Consider the following 19337-nt stretch of genomic DNA (forward strand, 5'->3'; position numbering starts at 1 on the left):
TTCCAGTTTTCAACTATCTGAATCCACCAATCATTGCTTGTGATTGAAGAGCACAGAAACGCCACATTTATTTTTTTTGCAAACTCATACTGTTCCAACTGCCACTTCATTCCCACACTTCATCTGACTGCACCAGAACCTCCTCTTACCATGTATTCTGTCTGGATTATTGGACATAGCTACATCCACTGGGCTGAAAGGTATGCAGCTACCAGAAATTTTCACAACCTTGACTTACCAAATGTAGACATAAAATGGATTGGCCAAAGAGGATTGAGATGTCATCAATTGATACCATTGGTGAAAACCTTTTTGCATCTGCCACACCCTAACCTCATAATTCTTCACTGTGGTGGAAATGACTTAGGCACTTTGACTGGGGTAGGTCTGGAAATGCTTTTAAAGGACACCTTTGAGCAATTGATGGCACTTTTTCCTCAAACTGCCTTGGTATATTCCAATATATGCCAAAGACAGAAATGGAAGTGGTCCAACCAATTTTGTCCACAATTTGAGAAAGCACGGAAACATGTGAATAAATCTGTTTCTGCTTACATGAGAGACTATGGAATGGGTTCAATATACAACAACAACTTGCGTTACAACACGCAAGATATATACAGAAGAGATGGTGTGCACTTCTCAGATGAGACTTTCATCTTTGTGAGAGGAAGACCCTTTGTGATCACTGAGCAATGGCTTCATTAGTAGCTTCAGCTGGTGCACCCCCACCACCTCCACCACCTTCAAGGAAGACATGACCACCTGCTGAAGTTATCATTCAGCAAGAGGAGGAAGAAGAAGAAGAAGAGGAACAGCAGGAAGAGAGCCATTTTTTGCCTGAGGAGCCCAGGAGGTCTCATCTGAAAGAAAACTTTATTTGGCAATTTTTTAAATATCCTCGGGGCCAAAAAAAAGTCAATGCACGGTACGTAACTTGCCTGATCTGTAAGAAGGATTTGTCCAGAGGGACAGATAAGAAGTACAGTTACGGGAATTATACTATGCATCGCCATATAGAGAGGTGGCATCCTATCAACTACAGTGCTGCACAGTTACGTGACCAGCAAGATAATCCCCCTTCTATGGCCAGAAGATCAGTTGTACAGGAAGTGACGGGACCAGAGGCGAGGGAGACGGTCCCAAATATACAGATGAGGTTCGGGGAAGTGAAACAAGTGTGCGTGCGTTGTAACCAATTAATTTGCTACAGAGAAAGTAGCATCACTCTGATCAACAGAGCTATCGACAATGATGATTGTCCAAATCCAAAACGCCCCAGAGAATAAATTTTTTTTATTTTTTTGTTGCTCCTGTTGAGCCCTTTACAATGAATCGTTTTCGTTTCCCCCCCAAAAAACCAAAAAATATATAAAACCATTCAAAAAATACAAAAAAAGTAAAAAAAGTTCAGAAAAATAATAAAAAAAAATATAAAACAACAAAAACAATAAAAAAAAAGTTCTTATCAGAACTACCTCCCCTTTATAAAAAAATTGGTAGAATATTTAGCAATCTGCCAACATCTATTTCTTTTGGTTCGCTTCCCGGTTCGATCCCCGGTAGGCGAACCGGGAGCGAACCAAAAAACAAATTTTTAAAAAAAAAGAAGAGTAAGTATAAGGGAAGTAAACAGAGAGTAATGTTAAAAGAAAGACAGCTTTAGGGACTAAACAAGAGATACTGTTTAATAGATTTATTTACCGAAGAAAAGATGGAAGAGGATATAATTGTGAAAAACAAAATAGATAAGAAAGTGAAAGAAAAAAAGGAGAGTAGAAGAATAACAAAGAAGAGTTTCTTAGAGAATGTGAGTGAATGTTCAAAATAATATTAAAACATGTGGAATAACAGAGAGAAAAAACAGAAAGCAGAAAAGAAGAAGTAACAGAAAAAGAATAATTGAAACAGCAAAGAAATCTAAATAACATAGGGGCATATTATCAACATAGGCAATAAAAGTTTTGAAGCTTTTATCGGCAGAAATGTGTCGCTAAAGCCGCTTTTGCGGCAGAAAACTGCTGCTAAAACCGCTTTTGCAGCAGTTTTCTGCCGATAAAAACAGCAATATTTTATTGGCTGTGTTCATAATATGCCCCTTATTGTTCTTCAACTACACAGAGAAAGCATAATGAACAAGTAGTGAAAGAGTGATCAGTCAGAGACACTAAGAGTAATAGAGACGGAGTGAGTGAACAAGAGTGAGGAACTATGAGAAGAGAGGGACTGAGAAAAGGAGTGGAAGTAGTAGAGTAAGTAAGTAATAGAGAAAGGAATGAGGGAAGTAGCAAAGGCAGGAAAGTGATGGTTAAAGAAATGAAGCAGTGGAACTAATAGTAGTTAAATGTGATAGAAATGTAACGAAAAGAGTACAAAACATTTACCTTATAATTGTCGTTAACTTAGTCACTTGTTATTTTTATACTTTCAATCTGTGAAAGAGAGAACAAACATTTGAAAAATATTAAAACATGTATTTAAAAATTAGAAAAGACAAGGGAAAAGATTGAAAGACAAACAGTTTTTCAACAACTTTGACACTTACAGAAGCTTCTGCTTCTCCAGGCCCCCTACACAGTCCTAAAGATATACATTTTAAACTAACAGTATCTTGATGCAGATGAAGTGAGGCCTATCTTGGAACATGGTGCATCTTTTGCACTGCTGTTGTCTCACAAAAGTGACGCAATGGCAGCGCAAAAGAGGTGCACAATCATCATAAAACTGTTCCCAACATTTTAAATGATTGTTTCAGGATGCCAATAAGGTGTGTCCTATTCAGACGTTGGTTTCAGGTGAGGCCTACTCAGGGTTGCAGATGAAATTTAGGCTTGTTGAAGAGTATAGATGAGATAATACATGTGCAGGCCTAATAACGAAGTGAGTCATGTCCACTGCACTCTTGAACAAATGTCAGACCTCCTCTGTCTCCTGGAACAGGCCTAAACCTCATCTATACAATGTGATGTGTAATGTTAGGAAACACAGGTAATATAATTGAAAAACGTGCATTTTTTTTTGCTCATTCAACAATCACTTCACCTGTGTTTCCTTAGCTTAGGTATCTCATTGTGGAAATGTAGTCTATCATATGAAAGACTATGTAGAATGTGAGCACTGTATGCAACAATTTTGACACTTACAGAAGCCTCAGCTTCTCCATGTCTACTACACATTTCTAAATGTAGATCATAAGTACAAAAAGTACAGAATTAATTATACATGTTAAATGGTTTATTTTTGCTGTTCTCAGAATTTATCAAATTTCACTAAAAACAGTGACTTGAAGGTATTCATCATATAACAGCGGAAAAAAAAAACACAATCAAAATGATTGTGTTTAAAAAACCCATATAACATAACCAATCAGAAATCAGAACTCCTCAAAAGTAACTTACTTTCCATGACGTCGAAGGATGTCCTATGAACAGCTTACACTCGGTTGTGCTGTTTTTATTTTCAGCCCGCCACTTTCTGAAAGAAAACCTCCATCGTTTTGAAAAATATGTTACATACAATAAATGAGTTCTCGCTCTCTACCACATGTTTCCACAAGGCCAAATCATGTAAGAGCCATTTATAACTCTTGGAATTCTTGTAAGCAAATCCCGTCATTTTGTATTTCCGCAACTTTCAGAAAGAAAACGTTCAAGATCACTTTCACAATCCTGGACTAGTAATATCTTACCCTTCTTGCTCACTCATGTTCTACATTTCCTATGACACTGATACTGCTTACTATGAAGCAGACTTACACTACCTCTATGACTACTACAATTATTTAATTCTCTACATCACTTTTAATCACAAAGCAATATAAAACAGTAGATAAAATTATATCAACCCCTAGAATCATTATACGCCAGTTACCTACCCTAAATTCTCTTTTCTGAAAACAGAAAGTAAGAATATTTTTAAATAAAAAGGCAACATTGTATCGTAGTCAAATGGGAATAATTTCCGAAACAGCAATTTTTTTTACATTTTCAATAAGCTGTGTAATAAGCGGATCTTGTCAAATGACCATCATGCCATATAATAGCTGCAGTTACAAATGTTCTTCCTAAAATCAACGACTGTGTAGCCACAACATTTGTAATTAAAGTTGAAGACTTACTTTCATCAGGTTTATATAGTTGGATTTTTAAAATGACATTATAATCAAAAATTTGGACCAATAATCTAGACAGCATTGCAGACTTACATTCCCTCTACTCCATGTTTTGATTGGCTGCTTGAATTAGCTTATAAAAAGAAACAGTTTTTCTGAACTCATTCAAAGTGCAGTTATTTTTCCATGACGTCAAGTGTTATGGTAAGAACACCGTTTGCTTTGGGAAATACTCTGTTGTCCTTTAACTAATCCGTGCCCACCACTTTCTGTAAGAAAACCTTTTTTTTTCCAGGAACTATTTAAAACTCAAAAATAACTTTTGACTCTGTACTACACTTATCCTCAAGGCCAAATCGTGTAGGAGCCATTAGAACCTCTTGAAATTCCTCAGAGCAAATCCTGAGATTCCTTCCCTAAAATTTTGGTTTTAAAAACACCAAGTAAGAATTTTTAAGGTCAAAAGGCAATTTTTTTTTTAAAGTTAAAACAGAATCATTGCAGAATGACCAGCCATTTCTAGACTTTAAATAAGCTGTGTAATGTCCTGATGTTATTGAAGGACCGTCATGATATATAATTGCTGCAGTTACAAAAGTCCTTCCTGATATTGACAACTGTGAAGCCACAACATTTTTTATTAAAGTTGTCAATTTTGTTCCATCAGGCCTACATCGTTGGAACATTAAAATGACATACTGGCCATATGTTCGTATAAACAATGTTGACAACATTTCAGACTTACATTGGCTACACTCCATGTTGTGATCACCTGCTTTTACTAGCTTATTAAAGGACACTGATTTACTGTCTGGCAAAGTTAAATATATAAATCTTTCTGAGTCTACACTAGTAGTACTTGATACCCTACAGTTCTCGCAGTCATGCTGCCATTGATAAGAAAGCCCAAACAGGTGATCTACATCTACACCTTCAGCATGCAATACATCAAGCATATACATTAAAAACTCCTGACAATCTTGCTGAATATTTTGAGAGAATTGTGTTTGACCTGAACATCTGTCTAACAGATTTCAAATTTCAGACACACTTTCTATTTTTGTTCTATCAGTGCTACATTTCTCTAACACAGAATTTAACAAACTGCAAAATCTTTGATCAGAATTGACCACAATCTCTTCTTTTACATTTTCTAGAGAAAACAAAACATTTACCACTACATTAGCATAGCAGTTGACACCAGAACTGTTTTCAAATTGAAAACCAACAACATCTTCAACAGAATCCTTTTACTTTCTGCTTATAATTTCAGGTTCATCGACTTTTCGTCTTTTTGCTACAACCTCCCTACTATTGGTCACATTTCTTCGTTTCCGGCCTACCACACGTTTCTCAAACAAAGGATATTGAGGCAAATGTGGCGCATACTCTCTTCTTAACCTATTGTATTCCTTAACACAATCTAGATCCGCACAAATGTTTGTGACATCACACTCAATCAAGTACAATCCTGATAAAGTTCTAACTCGTGACAATGCCACATATGCCATACCCTCCTTGAACACAGAACTGCCAATATTCACCAATGCACTGTCTACACTTAAACCTTGCGATTTATGGATTGTCACCGCATATGCCAATCAAAAAGGAAACTGCTTTCGGCGAACATATAAGTCTTTTACAAGCAAAAACCTAGCAGAGCAACGACCAATTAGCTGTACTGCCTCAATGCCATCAAATTTAATTTTTAAAAATTCAATTCCATCTCTATTTCTGTATTTCACAAAATCAACAACATTACCCATTGATCCATTTACCAGACCTCTTTCAACATGTAAATTCCTTCTTAAAATTATACGGCAGTTTAAGCACACATTCAGAGTCTTTTCAAAACCTGCAGTTTTAGATATAGTCTTCTCTAATGAATCCAATTTTGTTTTCAAATTCTCAGACAAAATAATTGTTGATCCCATATCCTCTACTCTGTCAATAGCTTCCAGTTTCACAATCTCTTGGTTTTCTAAATGCAACATTTTGTTATTGAAGATGGCACATTCTGCAAGAGTTGGCATCAAACATATTCCAGATTTCTTCTCAGTAATTTTCTGAAAAATATTCTCAGGCACAACGTCTTGTTCTGGATATAAATTTGACAGTAATCGTGCATGTAAAGCTTCTTTCCCATGCTCGGTCACTTTTCCAATTCTAACATCTTGTAGAATATTCTTGTAATCTTCATCCTTTGCCTGACGCATATTTTCATGCAGTTCAGCATAATTGAAGTTTAACCATACATTGACGTTGCCAATGCTCCCAAGGCACTTCCTGGTATCTTCATGCGTGAGCATTTTGAACACAGGTTGTCCTTTCACTGGTGTCAGCTGCAGAAGATCTCCGAAAACAATGATGTGTTTGCCACCAAATAACACATCATACTCTGTTTTAAGAACTTCTTGCATTCTCAAATGCACAAAGGCAAGCATGACATTAGAAACCATGCTTACTTCGTCAATGATAAGAAGTTTCATTTTCCTCAAGACTCTTGAAACTTCACAACAAGCATCTCCAGATAACTTGTGGTATTGTAATTTGTTATCATGCTCCACTGGCAGCATCAATAGACGATGCAAAGTAATACCTTTAATGTTATGTGCTGCCAGTCCAGTTGGAGCGGTGACAACACAAGACAGCGATGACTCAGTCCTTTCCTGCAAATAACATGAAATTGCTTTAATGAGGAAACTTTTTCCAGTTCCCGCTTCTCCACTCACGTACAGTCGGACAGGCTTCAATGACGTACATGAGCACTCTTTCTTCTCATGACTTAATCCATGATCAATTTGCTTGGTAACTTCGTCATATATTTTCCTCTGCTCAATGTTGAGTTGTCTTTCCAAGTCTTCTAAGTTAACCACATCCTCCTGAGCATGTGCCATGGCTCTTTCCACTTCATTCATGGCAGTGGCAGCTTCATTTTCGATAACAGGTCCTCCTAGTGGATCCTGACTCAATGAAACTGAACTCTGACTGTCCTGAGAACTGTCTCTGGCAATCTCGGCTGCAATCGTTATCCGAAGACACTTTTCTTTCCATTCTCCCTATTGTGAAATCTGGATCCCCGGTGGATGTCTGTCCTGCCCACATCATGTGTAAAATTTTTCAAGCTTGTCCTCTCCCTCCCTTGACCTTCCTTAATGACTCCTTGAGAAGGGGAATTGTTCCCACGTTGCATAAATTTGGCACAGTTATCCCCATCTTAAAAAAGCCTGGGGCTGACCCTACAGTATTGTCCAATTACCGGCCCATTTCCCTCCTTCCCTACCTGGCTAAGGTCCTTGAGCGGCACATCACCAAAACACTGAGTACCTTCATTGAGACTAGTAAGTTCTTAGCCCCTTCTCAAGCGGGCTTCCGCCCCCTGCACTCCACCGAGAAGGTGGTGGTATCCGTGATGGACACACTCAGAGAGGGGCTAGACTCTAATCTTCCTCAGGTGCTGATCCTTCTCGATCTCTCTGGGACCTTCGACACGGTTGATCATACCATCCTTCTTTCCCGTGTCGAGGCGGCAGGCGTCAGGGGTTCAGCCCTGTCCTGGGTTAGATCGTTTCTCAACGAACGCACCCAGGCTGTTCATCTAGCGGATTTCTCCTCCACAGCTCACAAGGTACAATGTGGTGTTCCCCAGGGCTCTTCTCTCTCCCCTTTCCTCTTTAATCTTTACATTTTTCCTCTTATTTTTGCGTTACAGCAGATGGAGGTCACAGTGTTTAATTACGCTGATGACCTCCAGCTCATCTTTAATCTATCTCACTCCTCTTTCTCTATTTCTAGCTTCCAGTCAGTGATGGTATTCATCAGGGATTGGATGAACTTTAATAATCTAAAACTCAACCCTGACAAGACCGAGCTTGTCCTAACTGGTGGGCAACTCAACCCTTGGTCCTCTGCTTTCTGGCCCCCCTCACTTGGCCCTCCCCCTCTCCCTTCCTTTTCTGTTAAAACCTTGGGGATCACTTTGAATCAACATCTTACTCTCCATTCACATGTGAGCACGGTGGTTTCGGCTTGTTTCTTTACTCTACGCACTATCCGCAAAATTTCACGTTTTTTTTCCTTGTCAGCCCTCAAACTTGTTCTTATGGCAATGGTCCTTTCACGTTTAGACTATGGTAATGCACTCTATAACGGTATCCCCAACTATGCCTTGCGTCGACTTCAGCTTGTACAAAACCAAGCGGCACGGTTGGTCCTTGGTTTATCCAGATCCCAGCACATCACCCCCGCCCTGTGTTCCCTTCACTGGCTCCCAATTAAAGAGAGAGATTTGTTCAAACTTGGCTGCCTCACTTTTCAAGCCCTGGCCGGAACAGCTCCGGCCTTTATTACGTCCATTGTTCACCCTTATGTTCCCAGCAGACATCTGCGATCCTCCGCCCTCTCTCTCCTGGTGGTTCCCCGCTTTAGGAGGAAGAGGTCGGGAGGATGCAAGTTTGCTGTCCTTGCCCCTTCCTTTTGATATTCCTTACTATTACCCATCCGTTCCTCAGCCTCTTATATTGAGTTTCGAGGGAGACTTAACACTTTTCTTTTCCGACAGGCATTCCCAGCCTGAGCTGGTTCTGAGTCTGTAATCTGAATTTGAGCCACCTCCACAGCGCCATGAAACCGTCTGGTATATGCGCGCTATACAAATATGTTTAAATTCAAATTCAAATTCCTGCTCGATTTCCGCATTCAACATTTCAAGATATTTGGGAAAAGCAGGACATTCTATGGTCTCCTTGGCAGCAGGGAAAGAGTCTTCGTAACAGAGGAAATCTCCAAGCAGTTCCTCTTCTGCACGCCTAGGCTTGAAAAGTTGCAAAAGTGCTAAATAGAAAAACTCCTTTTTTTCAGGAGATTCGCCACTCAATTTTCGATGGTTTACCAAGTGGCATTTTCTTTGCTTGACCAGACATCCCTCACTTCCAATTACAGCATACACTCCTTTATCAATATCTTCTTTGATGTTCCTCTTGAATATGTAATTTTGTAGAACCTCATACAGACAAACATTCTCGAGGTGACTGCTTCGATTTGGATAATATGTATCCAACATGTTGGTCTTCAAAATATCGGTACTGTTTGGCTCCTTTTCCGACAAATACTCAATTTCCCGCACAGGTTTCAGAACTCGATTACGCGTTGCAGCAAGACCAAGACTCGCCCAAACGATACTCCTGGATTTGGCATAGAGACTTGCTGAAGACAACCGGTCAGAACATTCGTAAGCTCCGATTTCTCGATGCGACAACATCTTCAGACTGAAACTGTACAACTTCTTACTGTGGCTCTTTTCATGGGAAATGTCCTCCCACATATCCTTCAATTCTGTCTTTTCTTTTTTGGTGATGTAAGATGTCACATACCGAGCCACAGCCATACAGTTATCAGCCACAAACTGTATATCCATGTTAGCATTCCACATGGACAAAATCACTGGGTTGTAGTCGTTGATGTACTTGGACTCTTGGTTCCTTTTCAAATTGTATGTGTTTTTAGGTGATTTCTTCATCACATTATGTCGCAGCGAAGACATCAAACTGTTCACTTCCTTTAGAAATCACCGGTCGTGGAAAGGCGAAACGACATTTGGTGTAGAACTTGTCCTTGTTTCTGAATTTACGACGACAGTACTTTCCGCAACGATGGCTTTGGAAGCGTAGAACTTGTTCTCTTAGGCTTTTGTCCTCCTTTGCGTTTGGAACAGCACATGTAGAATACTGTTCTATGAAACTCATCACTAAGTCTTCTGGATCTGTTCCAAATTTAGGTGCATCCTTGATCCACAGCAGCATATGTATATGAGGAGCACCTCTTGCTTGGTACGCATCTGTGCCGCAAAAGCAGCACATTGCAGGAATCACGTCATAAGCGCGACATGTCTACGGCAATGCACAGGAGGAAGCCTCACATTGCATGGTGCATCACTCCTTATGCCTGTTTCAAACAGGCGTAAGGATTTGATTCAGCAATGCTATAAAGCTGACTCAGTGAAATCTTCTAAATTTCACTGTGTTGGTTTTACAGGGTTTTCATGCAAAGAAATGCATACCCTGCAACAAAACACCTTTTTGAAACCTGACGCAGGTTTCATGTGGCACAGGACTTTACTATTTACAACAAGGGGTGGTGATGGACAGAGTCTCTGAATTAAGCAGAATACTCTCACCCAGTCAAGAGATCAGGGCTAGATCCAACACCGTTTTTTAGCTCATTGCACCATCCCAGTTTCAGAACCTGGCTGTATGCAAATTAGTCTGTCCCTGGCCCAGTGCATCATGGTAACAGGGCAGACCAGACTACAAAAGCCAATTCTTACACTGGGAAGGAAACAAGCTTCCGGGGACCGGTTTCTACAGCATGACACATCTGACTAGATGTATCAAGTTGTAAATATGTCGCCACATAGCAAATCTTTTGCACCGCCGCTGCGTCACAAAAGTGACGCACAGTGACGCAAAAGAGGCATACACCTATCATAAATCTGTCCCTAACATTTTAAATGATTGATTCAGGATGACGATAAAGTGTGGCCTATCCAGAGGTTTATTTGAGATGAGGCCTACTCAGGGTTGCAGATGAAATTTACGCTTGTTGAAGAGTACAGAGGAGATAATACATGTGCAGGCCTACCAATGAAGTAAGTCATGTCCACTTCACTCTTGAACAAAGGTCAAACCTCTTCTGTATCCGTGGACAGACCTAAACCTCATCTGCACAATGTCATTCGTAAACTTAGGAAACACAGGTGATGTAATTGAAAAATGTGGAGTTTCTTTTCCTCATTGCACAATTTACATCACCTGTGTTTCCTTTGCTTAGGTATCTCATAGTGCAGATGGACTCTAGCATATCAAAGAGTACACATAAGTTGAGCAGTGTATACAACAATTTTGACATTTACAGAAGATTCAGCTTCTTATCTTGTTGGAGATGAAATGAGGCCTGTCTTGCAACAAGGTGCATCTTTTGCATCACTGCTGCATCGGTTTCATGTGGCACGGGACTTTACAGCATGATACATCTGCCTAGATGCATCAAGTTGTAAATATGTCGCCACATAGCAAATCTTTTGCACCGCCGCTGCGTCACAAAAGTCACGCACAGTGGCGCAAAAGAGGCACACACCTATCATAAATCTGTCCCTAACATTTTAAATGATTGATTCAGGATGACGATAAGGTGTGGCCTATCCAGAGGTTTGTTTGAGGTGAGGCCTACTCAGGGTTGCAGATGAAATTTACGCTTGTTGAAGAGTACAGAGGAGATAATACATGTGAAGGCCTACCAATGAAGTAAGTCATATCCACTCCACTCTTGAACAAAGGCCAGACCTCTTCTGTGTCCGTGGACAGACCTAAACCTCATCTGCACAATGTTATTCGTAAAGTTAGGAAACACAGATGATGTAATTGAAAAATATGGAGTTTCTTTTCCTCATTTCACAATCACATCACCTGTGTTTCCTTTACTTAGGTATCTCATAGTGCAGATGGAGTCTAGCATATCAAAGACTACGCAGAAGGTTAGAACTGTATGAAACATGGCTATGTAAGTCAAATAATCAAAATCTAAATTTGCCAAGGACACATGGGGGCGTATTTACAAAGACCTTGCACCGCAGTGAAAGGTCTTAAATTAAAATGGGAAAAATAACATCAGAGAGATTCAAAGGCCTTATAAATATGCCCCAAGCAACCTATGAAGCTCTAGCATTACATATCAAGAAACATAATTGATTTCAAAAATCGTTTTTAAACACATCATCTAAATAAATTATATACCTACATTCATCGGGAAGTGACTTAAAATGCCCTAAGACACATGAAAGCGTTTTTTTTAAGCCCTTCCTCCATTTTTAGATCACTTTTAACATGGCTATGTAAGTCAAATAATCAAGATCTAAATTTGCCAAGCACAGATGGGGGCGTATTTACAAGGACCTTGCACCGCAGGAAAAGGTCTTAAATTAAAATGGGAAAAATAACATCAGAGAGACTCAAAGGCCTTATAAATATGCCCCAAGCAACCTATGAAGCTCTAGCATTACATATCAAGAAACCTAATTGATTTCAAAAATCGTTTTTAAACACATCTTCTAAAACAATTATATTCATACATTCCTGGGGAAGTGACTTAAAATGCCCTAAGACACATCAAAGCGTTTTTTTAAGCCCTTGCTCCCTTTTTAGATCACTTTTAACATGGCTATGTTAGTCAAAGAATTAAAATCTAAATTTGCCAAGCACAGATGGGAGCATATTTACAAGGACCTTGCACCACAGGGAAAGGTCTTAAATTAAAATGGGAAAAATTACATCAAAGGAAGTCAAAAGCCTTGAAAATATGCCCCAAGCAACCTATGAAACTCTAGCAGTACATATCAAGAAACCTAATTGATTTCAAAAAACGTTTTTAAACACATCTTCTAAAACAATTATATTCATACATTCATGGGGAAGTGACTTAAAATGGCCTAAGACACATGAAAGCGTTTTTTTAAGGCCCTTGCAACATTTTTGGGTCACTTTTAACATGGCTATGTTAGTCAAAGAATTAAAATCTAAATTTGCCAAGCACAGATGGGAGCATATTTACAAGGACCTTGCACCACAGGGAAAGGTCTTAAATTAAAATGGGAAAAATTACATCAAAGGAAGTCAAAAGCCTTGAAAATATGCCCCAAGCAACCTATGAAACTCTAGCAGTACATATCAAGAAACCTAATTGATTTCAAAAAACGTTTTTAAACACATCTTCTAAAACAATTATATTCATACATTCATGGGGAAGTGACTTAAAATGGCCTAAGACACATGAAAGCGTTTTTTTTAAGGCCCTTGCAACATTTTTGGGTCACTTTTAACATGGCTATGTTAGTCAAAGAATTAAAATCTAAATTTGCCAAGCACAGATGGGAGCATATTTACAAGGACCTTTCACCACAGGGAAAGGTCTTAAATTAAAATGGGAAAAACTACATCAAAGGAAGTCAAAAGCCTTGAAAATATGCCCCAAGCAACCTATGCAACTCTAGCAGTACATATCAAGAAACCTAATTGATTTCAAAAAACGTTTTTAAACACATCTTCTAAAACAATTATATTCATACATTCATGGGGAAGTGACTTAAAATACCCTAAGACACATGAAAGCATTTTTGTAAGACCCTTGCACTATTTTTGCGTCATTTTTAACATGGCTAATGTATCACAAAGAAACAAAATCTATTTGTAAAACACTTGACACAAAGCAACATTTTAAATACACAACTTTCTTCATAATTTTCTCCCTAAACCATACTATTCTCTATCTAAATTAAATGAATCTTTTCTCACCTTAGCAAATACTTTATGAGTTTCAAAACAGTCTCAGAAACACACCAAATTGTCTTTAGCAGAGCAAAAGGTATGCACTCCAGAGTCTGCAGCTATAAAAAGCACAGAAAAGCTGTAATTCATCACACATATCTCTCATGTCACCCAATCAAAACTCTTCCCTCACTTTTTTCAAATCAACACCCTTCCCCCCTCTGCCCTTTCTGCCTTTTTTCTATAGCAACCACCTCCTGAAAGACCTCTCATGTTTGCAAGTTCACACAACAATGTTTCAATTGAACTCTGAACTCTCAGTACACCTGCGTATCCAGTGCAATCTTTCATAAAATGATTTTTTCTTGACCATTCAAATTACATCTTTCAAAGAACTCATCCATGCACCCTAACTTTCTGTTTTCAGCAATCAGAATCCACCAATCACTGCTACTGCTTCATTAACACAGAAACTCCACAGTTTTTTTCATTTTAAACTCTTATTTTTTCAACTGCCATTTCATTGCCACACTTCATCTGACTGCAGCAGAACCTTCTCTCACCATGTTTTCTGTCTGGATTGTTGGACATAGTTACATCTACTGGGCTCAGAGGTATGCTGATAACAGAAATTTACCTAACCTCAATTTACAAGATGTGGAAATTAGGTGGTTTGGCCACAGAGGATTAAAATGTCACCAATTGATACCATTGGTGAAAACCTTTATGCATTTGCCAAAACCTGACCTGTTAATTGTGCACTGTGGAGGAAATGACTTGGGCACTTTGACTGGGGTAGGTCTGGAAATGCTTTTAAAGGACACCTTTGAGCAATTGATGGCACTTTTTCCTCAAACTGCCTTGGTATATTCAAATATATGCCAAAGACAGAAATGGAGGTGGTCAAACCAATTTTGTCCACAAATTGAGAAATCGAGGAAGCATGTAAACAAATCTGTTTCAGCTTACATGAGAGACCATGGAATGGGCTCCATCTACAACAATAACTTACGTTACTACATGCAAGATATCTACAGAGGAGATGGAGTTCACTTCTCAGATGAAGGGAACAGAGTTTTCATTCTGAATTTAAAACTGTGCATTGGTACCTACTTATAAGTACCTAAATGTACCATAAACCCAAAAGCTCTTTTCAGAGCTACCCTACATCTGATCACTCACAATTATTATTTTACTTGAACTTTTTCCACTAATTTTCAACAAAGTACGCTCCCCGGAGCGCTACCCGGTACGCACACCGGACGCTAACCCGCAAAAATTGGAAAAAAAATGTTTTTTTTTCGCACATATGGACCTCCTCAGCCACCCTCAGAAAACCTAGGGGGTCAGGATACGTCTACCGTGCCCCCTTCTACCCATTCTGAACATTATTTGCCCTCCATCTTGTATCTTTATTCGACCGAAACACAAAATGGTGGACTCCCGTAACGCTGCCGGTTCGCGTACCGGGGCGCTCACCGGGAAGCGCTCCATTAAAAAAGGTGGGAAAGTAATTTACAGAAGAAACCCTGGAGACACTTTCACCAAATATAGATTAGCTCATACTACATACCAATCCCTACCGTTTTCACAAATTTGGTTGGAATTCCATTTAGCCATTTAGCCTGTAGACCTCTATAAATACCCTGAGGTAAATTACTTCACAAAACACATCTGAAGTGTTAGAATTGACAACCAATTAAAATGTTACTTTCATTTTCTACTTTTTTTACCTGACATTTGATTGGTTATGTACCTGAATATATATAAAAAAAAGTGAGAGAAACACAGCCATTTTGACTACTACTTCCTGAACTACATTGCAAGATCATTTTCACTCACAACTTAAACTTGTTTTTAAAAGGTACGATATTATCATATAAATTTGAAAACATTTTCAGATAGTTATATACTATCCCTCTGTAAGAGTTAGACATTGAGAAAGGCTTGTTTATTATAATTATGGATTGATTTAGGTTTCTGTGGTATTATTATGAATTTACATAGGCTTTCTCACAGGCACTTTTTAATAGTACTACTTCATGCCTCAAAAGTACCTGTCTGAACTTAAACCCAACAGTGCCCTATCTCTACTGATATATTTATTTTTTATTTAAATTTCAGCACAAAAATGCAAGGAGAACAGAACGTTTCCTTTGAAATTGTCCTAGACATGAATAATGAGGAAATAATTGAACCCATTGACTTGGAATTCATGGATGAATCATGAGACCATGAACTTCTACAATGTGTAGAATCTGTGGATTATTTACTTCATTATGATGACGGTCAAATGTGGGAAGTTATGTTCACTCAACAAGAGGACATATCGGACAGTCAAATGTTAGACATTCTATTAAATTTTGAAAAAGAATCAGAAAAATAAAATTATATTTAATATTTAAAAATTGTTTGAGTCTTTAATCATTTTTATATGTAATTCATAAACTAGTACCAAATTGATTATAATGTAAAGTCAGATTTATAGTATACTGTGCACAATTTCAAAAATACATTTATATTTAATAATCATTAATACTGCTACTTAAATAAAAAAAAAACAACAAAAAGAACAATCAATAAACATACAATATTTCAAAATATCATAGTCTATCATTCTTTTTTCCTTATAGTACGCTCCCCGGACTGCTTCCCGGTGCGCGTACCGGGCGCTACCCACACAAAAAAAAAAAAAAAAACATTTTTTTTTTTGCCCCGCGGGGCCTTTTTAAAGCCTCCACATCAAACCTAGGGGGTCAGGAAGGATCTACTATGCCCCCTTATGGTCATTTCCCCCTTTCTTTTGGCCTCCTCTTGTCTCTCGATCCTACCGAGAGACAAGATGGCGGCCGCTCCGGACTGTTTGGAATGTTGACAGACACCGGAGAGCCAATCAGCTTCGCTTCGCGAAGTTCCGTTACGCGTCAAGTACGCGAACCGGGGCGCTGCCCGGAGCGCGCTTACAGATATATATATTTTTTGGAACGTTAATTTCTCAAAATCCACTGGAGCACATATCTTGAGACCTAGCAAAGGCACATCGGGCTAACAGTCCCTACAATTTTGCCAAGTTTCGTGCAAATCCATTCAGCCATTCGGGCTAAAAGTGAGGCCAACCGCCCTATGGAAATTAACATGGGAAAAACGCGTTTTGGGACCCCCCTTTTTTCTCGGCCCCCCCTTGACGAACCCCCCCAAATTTTCAGTGGCTGCTCAGAAACGAAATGTTCCATTTTCCTGAAAATGTCAGCCAATTCCGTCCACAAACGCCAAAGTTATTAGACATAGAATTTTCAAAAATCCCATAGAGAAAAAATCCTAACCATATATACCTACTGGCGACCGCCAGTAGGTAATATATATATATATATATATATGTATTACCTACTGCCGGTCGCCAGTAGGTAGTTAAAGTTAGGATTGGATACCATAGGAAATCCGCAACATTCTATTGGGAATAACTGGCGCCGCTTGAGAAATTTGTGTGTAGTTTTCCCAAATTTTGGCCAGCTTTGCTCCGCTCCTTCCCTGGAAGTTTCGGGGGGATTCGTGAAGTGGGGGCTGAGAAAAAAGGGGGTCCCAAAACGTGTTTTCCCCATGTTAATTTCCATAGGACGGTCTGACAAGTCTACAGCCCAAACCGCTGAACGGAATTACGCCAAACTTGGCAAATTTATAGGGACTGGTACGCAGATGTGCCTTTGCTATATTTGGTGAAAATTGCTCCAGTGGTTTTTTAAAAATTAACTTCAAAAACGCATATATATCTATAAGCGCTCTCCGAGCGCTCACAGGTGCGTGTACCAGGGAGCGCACCCGGTGCGCTACGGGAGTGCGCGAGCGGAAAGCTGATTGGCTGTCGGGTGTCTGTCAACATTCTAAACAGTCCGGAGAGTCCGCCATCTTGTGTCTCGGTAGAATCGAGACACAAGAGGTGAAAAAGAAAGGGGGATATAATTAAAAGGGGGCAGAGTAGACATATCCTGACCCCCTAGGTTTTCTGAGGGGGGCCTAGAAGGACCCTGAAGGGCAAAAAAACTTTTTTTTAAAACATTTTTTGCGGGGTAAGCGCTGGGTGCGTTCCCAGGTGCGCGCTCCGGTACGCACCTTTTCCCTGAGCGCACCACAGGGAAAAACAGTGTAAAAAATTATAGTAAAAAAATAATTTATAGTGCTTAGAGGTAGGGTAGCTCTGAAAAGAGCTGTTGTGTTATGTGGGTGTTTTTTGTACCTACAAGTAGTTACCAATGCAGAGTCTTATATTCAAGAGGAAAACTCTATTCCCCTCATCTGTAAAATGCACACCATCTCTCCTATAGATGTCTTGCATGTAGTAATGCAACATTTATTTTCAAGCACTCTGTTAACCTAGCCTAGCCTAGCAGCGCCTAGCCACGCCTCGCCAGACCAAGCCCATCGATCGACGAGCGAGAGTCGAACGGGAGTCGGAGAGTGAGCGGAGTAGAGCAGGAGCGTGAACAGGACCGTGAGAACGTCCGGGGTAAGTCCACGTCCGAGGACCGAGGTTGTGGTCTGCTACGGACGTGGCAGCGCGGCGCTCAAGACATCCCCCTCTGCCTCGAGATTACGCGGCGCCCGCGGGGCAAGACGAGGCAGGGAGACGGGGGGAGCGGTGGGCGGTGCGAGCCGGAGGGTTTCCCGGCTGGACTAGACGAGTGACGGGTAACTGGAACCAGCCCGCAGGGGAGCAAGCAACGTAAGAGTCCGGCAGCCCAGGGCGGACCCGTGCAGAGACCTGTGCAGGTGCAAAATAAGGGCTAAATAAGTGGAAATATCTGACGAAATACTAGTTGTACCCCCAAGTAACGTCATCTAAAGGGGGGGCACTGATACCCCCGACTGGGCACTTAGTAAAAGTGTAATCCAGCAGCGTCAGCAGAGGAGATACTTCAGCACAAAATTTGGCGGCCCCTGATGAAACAAGGGGCCTAGAAGAGCTAAGAAGGGCACCAAATTTCCCAGCATAAGAAGACCAAGTTCAACGGAAAAGTTTGGAGAATCAACACGACTGAGATCTTCAAAGCGTGGCAAGGCAAGCAGGCTGAAGGCAATAGGCGAAACAGAGGTAAGTGAAAAATTGTCTATTCTTTTCTCTGAATTAAGAGTAAAAAAACATAGTAATTAATAAGAGATTCCACCGTAGCAGTACATCAGCCTTTTTGGCTAAAAATGGCACCCAAAAGAGGGCCAAAATTACGTTCTGTGGAGGGCCCGGGGAGGAGTAAATCATTGGAGGGCTCAAAATCCTTGGAAGAGAGCCAGGAAAGCCATGCATCCTCTATGGATAATAGCAAGGGGAAACGCAAGAAAAGAAAAGTTAAAAGGGCAACGAAGAACGCCCAAAAGGCAAAAAGAGGCTGTATTCAAATGACGACGAAACAGAAAGAGTCCCTGGCCGAGTCAAAATCCATAAAGGAGTTTGTAGGGAAACACTATAAATCAGTAAATCCAGCGATAACATCGGATATTGACGGAGAAATAGTGGAAATTGATGGAGAGACTGGCGAAAATCCAGGCATGTCAGTAGGAACTGAAAGACGGCCAGATAAGGGAGGTCCCCAAGAAGAAGAGAATCTCGAAACAGAAGAAGAAGGGGTCAATCCCAAGGCTACAAACCAGACTCTGCAGAGCCAAAACCACCAGATCCCCGCGCCCCGACTGTCATCCTCGCCTAAAATGTTTTCATTGGTGTCACCAGAGAATGATGGGCATAGGGGAAATGAAGGACAGAATCAGAGTTATGTCTGGGGAGGCGCGCCAGATCAATTCCCGCAACACTTTACAATGCAAAAATCACCACTACTTCAAGAGAGTATAAGGACTGGCCACCAGATAAATACAGTCAGAAACAAAATACAGGATTCGGTGATATCTGAAACCCCTACATC

Source organism: Lissotriton helveticus, chromosome 2_1 (genome assembly GCF_964261635.1).
Source record: "Lissotriton helveticus chromosome 2_1, aLisHel1.1, whole genome shotgun sequence".
Taxonomy (NCBI): Eukaryota; Metazoa; Chordata; class Amphibia; order Caudata; family Salamandridae; genus Lissotriton; species Lissotriton helveticus.